This window comes from Oncorhynchus masou, unplaced genomic scaffold (genome assembly GCF_036934945.1).
Source record: "Oncorhynchus masou masou isolate Uvic2021 unplaced genomic scaffold, UVic_Omas_1.1 unplaced_scaffold_704, whole genome shotgun sequence".
In the NCBI taxonomy this organism is placed as follows: domain Eukaryota; kingdom Metazoa; phylum Chordata; class Actinopteri; order Salmoniformes; family Salmonidae; genus Oncorhynchus; species Oncorhynchus masou.
The window spans coordinates 211,271-220,203 of NW_027013502.1; positions in this window are offsets into that span (position 1 = coordinate 211,271).

An 8,933-nucleotide genomic window follows, 5' to 3' on the forward strand; every position below is an offset into this window, starting at 1 on the left:
AGGAATCGAGGAAATGCGACTTGAGAGAGAGCCCTATAATGAGGTTCAGTATAATGGGTATTTACCCTGCAGTTCTGGTCGTACCCAGCAGAGGCTGTGTGTTGTGTTAGAAGTCAAAGGTTATTTTGTCTATTCCCTTCATAGTGCACTACTTGAGTCCAGGGCCCATAGGGATCTGGTCGAAGCTAGTGCACTATATAGGGAGTAGATTGCCATTTGGGACATATTCCAAATGGAAATGTGACTTAAGAGGTAGGAAACAACACCGCCACTTCACTGACTTTAACACTGGGGCCCTACAAGCGTGCTCAGCCCCCTCCAGTCTCCCTGTCCACCCATGACTGCGTGGCCAAGCTCGCCTTCAACTCAATCATCAGGTTTGCAGATGACACAACAGTGGTGGGCCTGATTACCAACGATGACGAGACGGTCTGCAGCGAGGAGGTGAGGGCCCTGGGTGTGTGCGGCCAGGAAAAGTATCTCTCACTCAACATCAACAAAACAAAGGAGCTGATCGTGGACTTCAGGAGACAGCAGAGGGAGCCCCCTATCCACATCGACGGGACCACAGTGGAGAAGGTGAAAAGCCTTAAGTTCCTCTGAGTACACATCACTGACAAACTGAAATGGTCCACCCACACAGACAGTATGGTGAAGAAGGCGCAACAGTGCCTCTTGAACCTCAGGAGGCTGATGGAATTTATCTCGGGCCCCTAAGACCCTCACAAACATTTTCCAATGCACAATTGAGAGCATCCTGTCGGGCTGTATCACCGCCTGGTACGGCAACTGCACCGCCCACAACCGCAGGGCTCTCCACAGGGTGGTGCGGTCTGCCCAACTCATTACCGGGGGCAAACTACCTGCCCTCCAGGACACCTACTGCACCCGATGTCACAGAAAGGCCATAAAGATCATCACCCCGCTATAATCCAGAAGGTGAGGTCAGTACAGGTGTATCAAAGCTGGGACCAAGAGACTGAAAAACAGCTTTTATCTCAAGGCCGTCAGACTGTTAAACAGCCGCCACTAACACAGAGGGGCTGCTGCCTACATACATAGTATATAAAGAAAATAACTAGGTAAGTCAGTTAAGAACAAATTCTTATTTACAATGACGGCCTACCCCAGCCAAACCCGGACGACGCTGGGCCAATTGTGTGCCGCCCTACGTGACTCCCAATCACAGCTGGATGTGATGCAGCCTTTATAGACTTGAAATCACTGGCCGTTTTGAACAATGTAACACTAGTCACTTTAATAATGTTTACATATTTTGCACTCTATTCTATTGTACTGTATCTTAGTCTATGCATTACTCATCTCATATGTATATACTGTATTCTATTCTATTGTACTGTATCTTAGTCTATGCCGTGCTGACATTGCCCGTCCAAAGAGAGCCTTCCGTGGTTCAGTTTAATGGGTATTCACCCTGCAGTTCCGGTGGTAACCAGCAGAGGGCGTGGTTGAGGTGAGAGAGCGAGAGAGTGTGGTTGCGTGCGTATATACCTGAAAGTTATTGAATGTGTGTGTACAGTGTAGTGTAAAGTATTGTGTAAATACTATGAGTGTGTGTCTGAAGTAGATCAAGGGAGAGGGGGAAGTGCTAGTCTGTCTGTGTGCTTCCATACCTGTCTGTGGTATTAAATACACACTAGTCTGTCTGTGTGCTTCCATACCTGTCTGTGGTATTAAATACACACTAGTCTGTCTGTGTGCTTCCTTACCTGTCTGTGGTATTAAATACACACTAGTCTGTCTGTGTGCTTCCATACCTGTCTGTGGTATTAAATACACACTAGTCTGTCTGTGTGCTTCCATACCTGTCTGTGGTATTAAATACACACTAGTCTGTCTGTGTGCTTCCATACCTGTCTGTGGTATTAAATACACACTAGTCTGTCTGTGTGCTTCCATACCTGTCTGTGGTATTAAATACACACTAGTCTGTCTGTGTGCTTCCATACCTGTCTGTGGTATTAAATACACACTAGTCTGTCTGTGTGCTTCCATACCTGTCTGTGGTATTAAATACACACTAGTCTGTCTGTGTGCTTCCATACCTGTCTGTGGTATTAAATACACACTAGTCTGTCTGTGTGCTTCCATACCTGTCTGTGGTATTAAATACACACTAGTCTGTCTGTGTGCTTCCATACCTGTCTGTGGTATTAAATACACACTAGTCTGTCTGTGTGCTTCCATACCTGTCTGTGGTATTAAATACACACTAGTCTGTCTGTGTGCTTCCATACCTGTCTGGTATTAAATACACACTAGTCTGTCTGTGTGCTTCCATACCTGTCTGTGGTATTAAATACACACTAGTCTGTCTGTGTGCTTCCATACCTGTCTGTGTGTGCTTCCATTAAATACACACTAGTCTGTCAGTGTGCTTCCTTACCTGTCTGTGGTATTAAATACACACTAGTCTGTCTGTGTGCTTCCATACCTGTCTGTGGTATTAAATACACACTAGTCTGTCTGTGTGCTTCCATACCTGTCTGTGGTATTAAATACACACTAGTCTGTCTGTGTGCTTCCATACCTGTCTGTGGTATTAAATACTAGTCTGTCTGTGTGCTTCCATACCTGTCTGTGGTATTAAATACACACTAGTCTGTCTGTGTGCTTCCATACCTGTCTGTGGTATTAAATACACACTAGTCTGTCTGTGTGCTTCCATACCTGTCTGGTATTAAATACACACTAGTATGTCTGTGTGCTTCCATACCTGTCTGTGGTATTAAATACACACTAGTCTGTCTGTGTGCTTCCATACCTGTCTGTGGTATTAAATACACACTAGTTTGTCTGTGTGCTTCCTTACCTGTCTGTGGTATTAAATACACACTAGTCTGTCTGTGTGCTTCCTTACCTGTCTGTGGTATTAAATACACACTAGTCTGTCTGTGTGCTTCCTTACCTGTCTGTGGTATTAAATACACACTAGTCTGTCTGTGTGCTTCCATACCTGTCTGGTATTAAATACACACTAGTCTGTCTGTGTGCTTCCATACCTGTCTGTGGTATTAAATACACACTAGTCTGTCTGTGTGCTTCCATACCTGTCTGTGGTATTAAATACACACTAGTCTCTCTGTGCTTCCATACCTGTCTGTGGTATTAAATACACACTAGTCTGTCTGTGTGCTTCCATACCTGTCTGTGGTATTAAATACACACTAGTCTGTCTGTGTGCTTCCATACCTGTCTGTGGTATTAAATACACACTAGTCTGTCTGTGTGCTTCCATACCTGTCTGTGGTATTAAATACACACTAGTCTGTCTGTGTGCTTCCATACCTGTCTGTGGTATTAAATACACACTAGTTTGTCTGTGTGCTTCCATACCTGTCTGTGGTATTAAATACACACTAGTCTGTCTGTGTGCTTCCATACCTGTCTGTGGTATTAAATACACACTAGTTTGTCTGTGTGCTGTCTCTGTGCTTCCTTACCTGTCTGTGGTATTAAATACACACTAGTCTGTCTGTGTGCTTCCATACCTGTCTGTGGTATTAAATACACACTAGTCTGTCTGTGTGCTTCCCATACCTGTCTGTGGTATTAAATACACACTAGTCTGTCTGTGTGCTTCCATACCTGTCTGTGGTATTAAATACACACTAGTCTGTCTGTGTGCTTCCATACTGTCTTCCATACCGTCTGTGGTATTAAATACACACTAGTTTGTCTGTGTGCTTCCATACCTGTCTGTGGTATTAAATACACACTAGTCTGTCAGTGTGCTTCCTTACCTGTCTGTGGTATTAAATACACACTAGTCTGTCTGTGTGCTTCCATACCTGTCTGTGGTATTAAATACACACTAGTCTGTCTGTGTGCTTCCATACCTGTCTGTGGTATTAAATACACACTAGTCTGTCTGTGTGCTTCCATACCTGTCTGTGGTATTAAATACACACTAGTCTGTCAGTGTGCTTCCATACCTGTCTGTGGTATTAAATACACACTAGTCTGTCTGTGTGCTTCCTTACCTGTCTGTGGTATTAAATACACACTAGTCTGTCTGTGTGCTTCCATACCTGTCTGGTATTAAATACACACTAGTCTGTCTGTGTGCTTCCCTGTCTGTGGTATTAAATACCTAGTCTGTGTGTGCTTCCATACCTGTCTGTGGTATTAAATACACACTAGTCTGTCTGTGTGCTTCCATTACCTGTCTGTGGTATTAAATACACACTAGTCTGTCTGTGTGCTTCCATACCTGTCTGTGTATTAAATACACACTACTGTCTGTGTGCTTCCATACTAGTCTGTCTGTGTGTTCCATACCTGTCTGTGGTATTAAATACACACTAGTCTGTCTGTGTGCTTCCATACCTGTCTGTGGTATTAAATACACACTAGTCTGTCTGTGTGCTTCCATACCTGTCTGTGGTATTAAATACACACTAGTCTGTCTGTGTGCTTCCATACCTGTCTGTGGTATTAAATACACACTAGTCTGTCTGTGTGCTTCCATACCTGTCTGTGGTATTAAATACACACTAGTCTGTCTGTGTGCTTCCATACCTGTCTGTGGTATTAAATACACACTAGTCTGTCTGTGTGCTTCCATACCTGTCTGTGGTATTAAATACACACTAGTCTGTCTGTGTGCTTCCATACCTGTCTGTGGTATTAAATACACACTAGTCTGTCTGTGTGCTTCCATACCTGTCTGTGGTATTAAATACACACTAGTCTGTCTGTGTGCTTCCATACCTGTCTGTGGTATTAAATACACACTAGTCTGTCTGTGTGCTTCCATACCTGTCTGTGGTATTAAATACACACTAGTCTGTCTGTGTGCTTCCATACCTGTCTGTGGTATTAAATACACACTAGTTTGTCTGTGTGCTTCCATACCTGTCTGTGGTATTAAATACACACTAGTTTGTCTGTGTGCTTCCATACCTGTCTGTGGTATTAAATACACACTAGTCTGTCTGTGTGCTTCCATACCTGTCTGTGGTATTAAATACACACTAGTTTGTCTGTGTGCTTCCATACCTGTCTGTGGTATTAAATACACACTAGTCTGTCTGTGGGCTTCCATACCTGTCTGTGGTATTAAATACACACTAGTCTGTCTGTGTGCTTCCATACCTGTCTGTGGTATTAAATACACACTAGTCTGTCTGTGTGCTTCCATACCTGTCTGTGGTATTAAATACACACTAGTCTGTCTGTGTGCTTCCATACCTGTCTGTGGTACCTGTCTGTGGTGTTAAACACTACTGTCTGTGTGCTTCCATACCTGTCTGTGGTATTAAATACTGTCTGTCTGTGTGCTTCCATACCTGTCTGTGGTATTAAATACACACTAGTCTGTCTGTGTGCTTCCATACCTGTCTGTGGTATTAAATACACACTAGTCTGTCTGTGTGCTTCCATACCTGTCTGTGGTATTAAATACACACTAGTCTGTCTGTGTGCTTCCATACCTGTCTGTGGTATTAAATACACACTAGTCTGTCTGTGTGCTTCCATACCTGTCTGTGGTATTAAATACACACTAGTCTGTCTGTGTGCTTCCATACCTGTCTGTGGTATTAAATACACACTAGTCTGTCTGTGTGCTTCCATACCTGTCTGTGGTATTAAATACACACTAGTCTGTCTGTGTGCTTCCATACCTGTCTGTGGTATTAAATACACACTAGTCTGTCTGTGTGCTTCCATACCTGTCTGTGGTATTAAATACACACTAGTCTGTCAGTCTTCCTACCTGTGTGGTTTAAATACACACTAGTCTGTCTGTCCATACCTGTCTGGTATTAAATACACACTAGTCTGTCTGTGTGCTTCCATACCTGTCTGTGGTATTAAATACACACTAGTCTGTCTGTGTGCTTCCATACCTGTCTGTGGTATTAAATACACACTAGTCTGTCTGTGTGCTTCCATACCTGTCTGTGGTATTAAATACACACTAGTCTGTCTGTGTGCTTCCATACCTGTCTGTGGTATTAAATACACACTAGTCTGTCTGTGTGCTTCCATACCTGTCTGTGGTATTAAATACACACTAGTCTGTCTGTGTGCTTCCATACCTGTCTGTGGTATTAAATACACACTAGTCTGTCTGTGTGCTTCCATACCTGTCTGTGGTATTAAATACACACTAGTCTGTCTGTGTGCTTCCATACCTGTCTGTGGTATTAAATACACACTAGTCTGTCTGTGTGCTTCCATACCTGTCTGTGGTATTAAATACACACTAGTCTGTCTGTGTGCTTCCATACCTGTCTGTGGTATTAAATACACACTAGTCTGTCTGTGTGCTTCCATACCTGTCTGTGGTATTAAATACACACTAGTCTGTCTGTGTGCTTCCATACCTGTCTGGTATTAAATACACACTAGTCTGTCTGTGTGCTTCCATACCTGTCTGTGGTATTAAATACACACTAGTCTGTCTGTGTGCTTCCATACCTGTCTGTGGTATTAAATACACACTAGTCTGTATTAAATACACACTAGTCTGTCTGCTTCCATACCTGTCTGTGGTATTAAATACACACTAGTCTGTCTGTGTGCTTCCATACCTGTCTGTGGTATTAAATACACACTAGTCTGTCTGTGTGCTTCCATACCTGTCTGTGGTATTAAATACACACTAGTCTGTCTGTGTGCTTCCATACCTGTCTGTGGTATTAAATACACACTAGTCTGTCTGTGTGCTTCCATACCTGTCTGTGGTATTAAATACACACTAGTCTGTCTGTGTGCTTCCTTACCTGTCTGTGGTATTAAATACACACTAGTCTGTCTGTGTGCTTCCTTACCTGTCTGTGGTATTAAATACACACTAGTCTGTCTGTGTGCTTCCATACCTGTCTGTGGTATTAAATACACACTAGTCTGTCTGTGTGCTTCCATACCTGTCTGTGGTATTAAATACACACTAGTCTGTCTGTGTGCTTCCATACCTGTCTGTGGTATTAAATACACACTAGTCTGTCTGTCTGTGTGGTATTAAATACTTCCATACCTGTCTGTGGTATTAAATACACACTAGTCTGTCTGTGTGCTTCCATACCTGTCTGTGGTATTAAATACACACTAGTCTGTCTGTGTGCTTCCATACCTGTCTGTGGTATTAAATACACACTAGTCTGTCTGTGTGCTTCCATACCTGTCTGTGGTATTAAATACACACTAGTTTGTCTGTGTGCTTCCTTACCTGTCTGTGGTATTAAATACACACTAGTTTGTCAGTGTGCTTCCATACCTGTCTGTGGTATTAAATACACACTAGTCTGTCTGTGTGCTTCCATACCTGTCTGTGGTATTAAATACACACTAGTTTGTCTGTGTGCTTCCATACCTGTCTGTGGTATTAACTACACACTAGTCTGTCTGTGTGCTTCCATACCTGTCTGTGGTATTAAATACACACTAGTTTGTCTGTGTGCTTCCATACCTGTCTGTGGTATTAAATACACACTAGTCTGTCTGTGTGCTTCCATACCTGTCTGTGGTATTAAATACACACTAGTTTGTCTGTGTGCTGTCTCTGTGCTTCCTTACCTGTCTGTGGTATTAAATACACACTAGTCTGTCTGTGTGCTTCCATACCTGTCTGTGGTATTAAATACACACTAGTCTGTCTGTGTGCTTCCCATACCTGTCTGTGGTATTAAATACACACTAGTCTGTCTGTGTGCTTCCATACCTGTCTGTGGTATTAAATACACACTAGTCTGTCTGTGTGCTTCCATACCTGTCTGTGGTATTAAATACACACTAGTCTGTCTGTGTGCTTCCATACCTGTCTGTGGTATTAAATACACACTAGTCTGTCAGTGTGCTTCCTTACCTGTCTGTGGTATTAAATACACACTAGTCTGTCTGTGTGCTTCCATACCTGTCTGTGGTATTAAATACACACTAGTCTGTCTGTGTGCTTCCATACCTGTCTGTGGTATTAAATACACACTAGTCTGTCTGTGTGCTTCCATACCTGTCTGTGGTATTAAATACACACTAGTTTGTCTGTGTGCTTCCATACCTGTCTGTGGTATTACATACACACTAGTCTGTCAGTGTGCTTCCTTACCTGTCTGTGGTATTAAATACACACTAGTTTGTCAGTGTGCTTCCATACCTGTCTGTGGTATTAAATACACACTAGTTTGTCAGTGTGCTTCCATACCTGTCTGTGGTATTAAATACACACTAGTCTGTCAGTGTGCTTCCATACCTGTCTGTGGTATTAAATACACACTAGTCTGTCAGTGTGCTTCCATACCTGTCTGTGGTATTAAATACACACTAGTTTGTCAGTGTGCTTCCATACCTGTCTGTGGTATTAAATACACACTAGTTTGTCAGTGTGCTTCCATACCTGTCTGTGGTATTAAATACACACTAGTTTGTCTGTGTGCTTCCATACCTGTCTGTGGTATTAAATACACACTAGTCTGTCTGTGTGCTTCCATACCTGTCTGTGGTATTAAATACACACTAGTCTGTCTGTGTGCTTCCTTACCTGTCTGTGGTATTAAATACACACTAGTCTGTCTGTGTGCTTCCATACCTGTCTGTGGTATTAAATACACACTAGTCTGTCTGTGTGCTTCCATACCTGTCTGTGGTATTAAATACACACTAGTCTGTCTGTGTGCTTCCATACCTGTCTGTGGTATTAAATACACACTAGTCTGTCAGTGTGCTTCCTTACCTGTCTGTGGTATTAAATACACACTAGTCTGTCTGTGTGCTTCCATACCTGTCTGTGGTATTAAATACACACTAGTCTGTCTGTGTGCTTCCATACCTGTCTGTGGTATTAAATACACACTAGTCTGTCTGTGTGCTTCCATACCTGTCTGTGGTATTAAATACACACTAGTTTGTCTGTGTGCTTCCATACCTGTCTGTGGTATTACATACACACTAGTTTGTCAGTGTGCTTC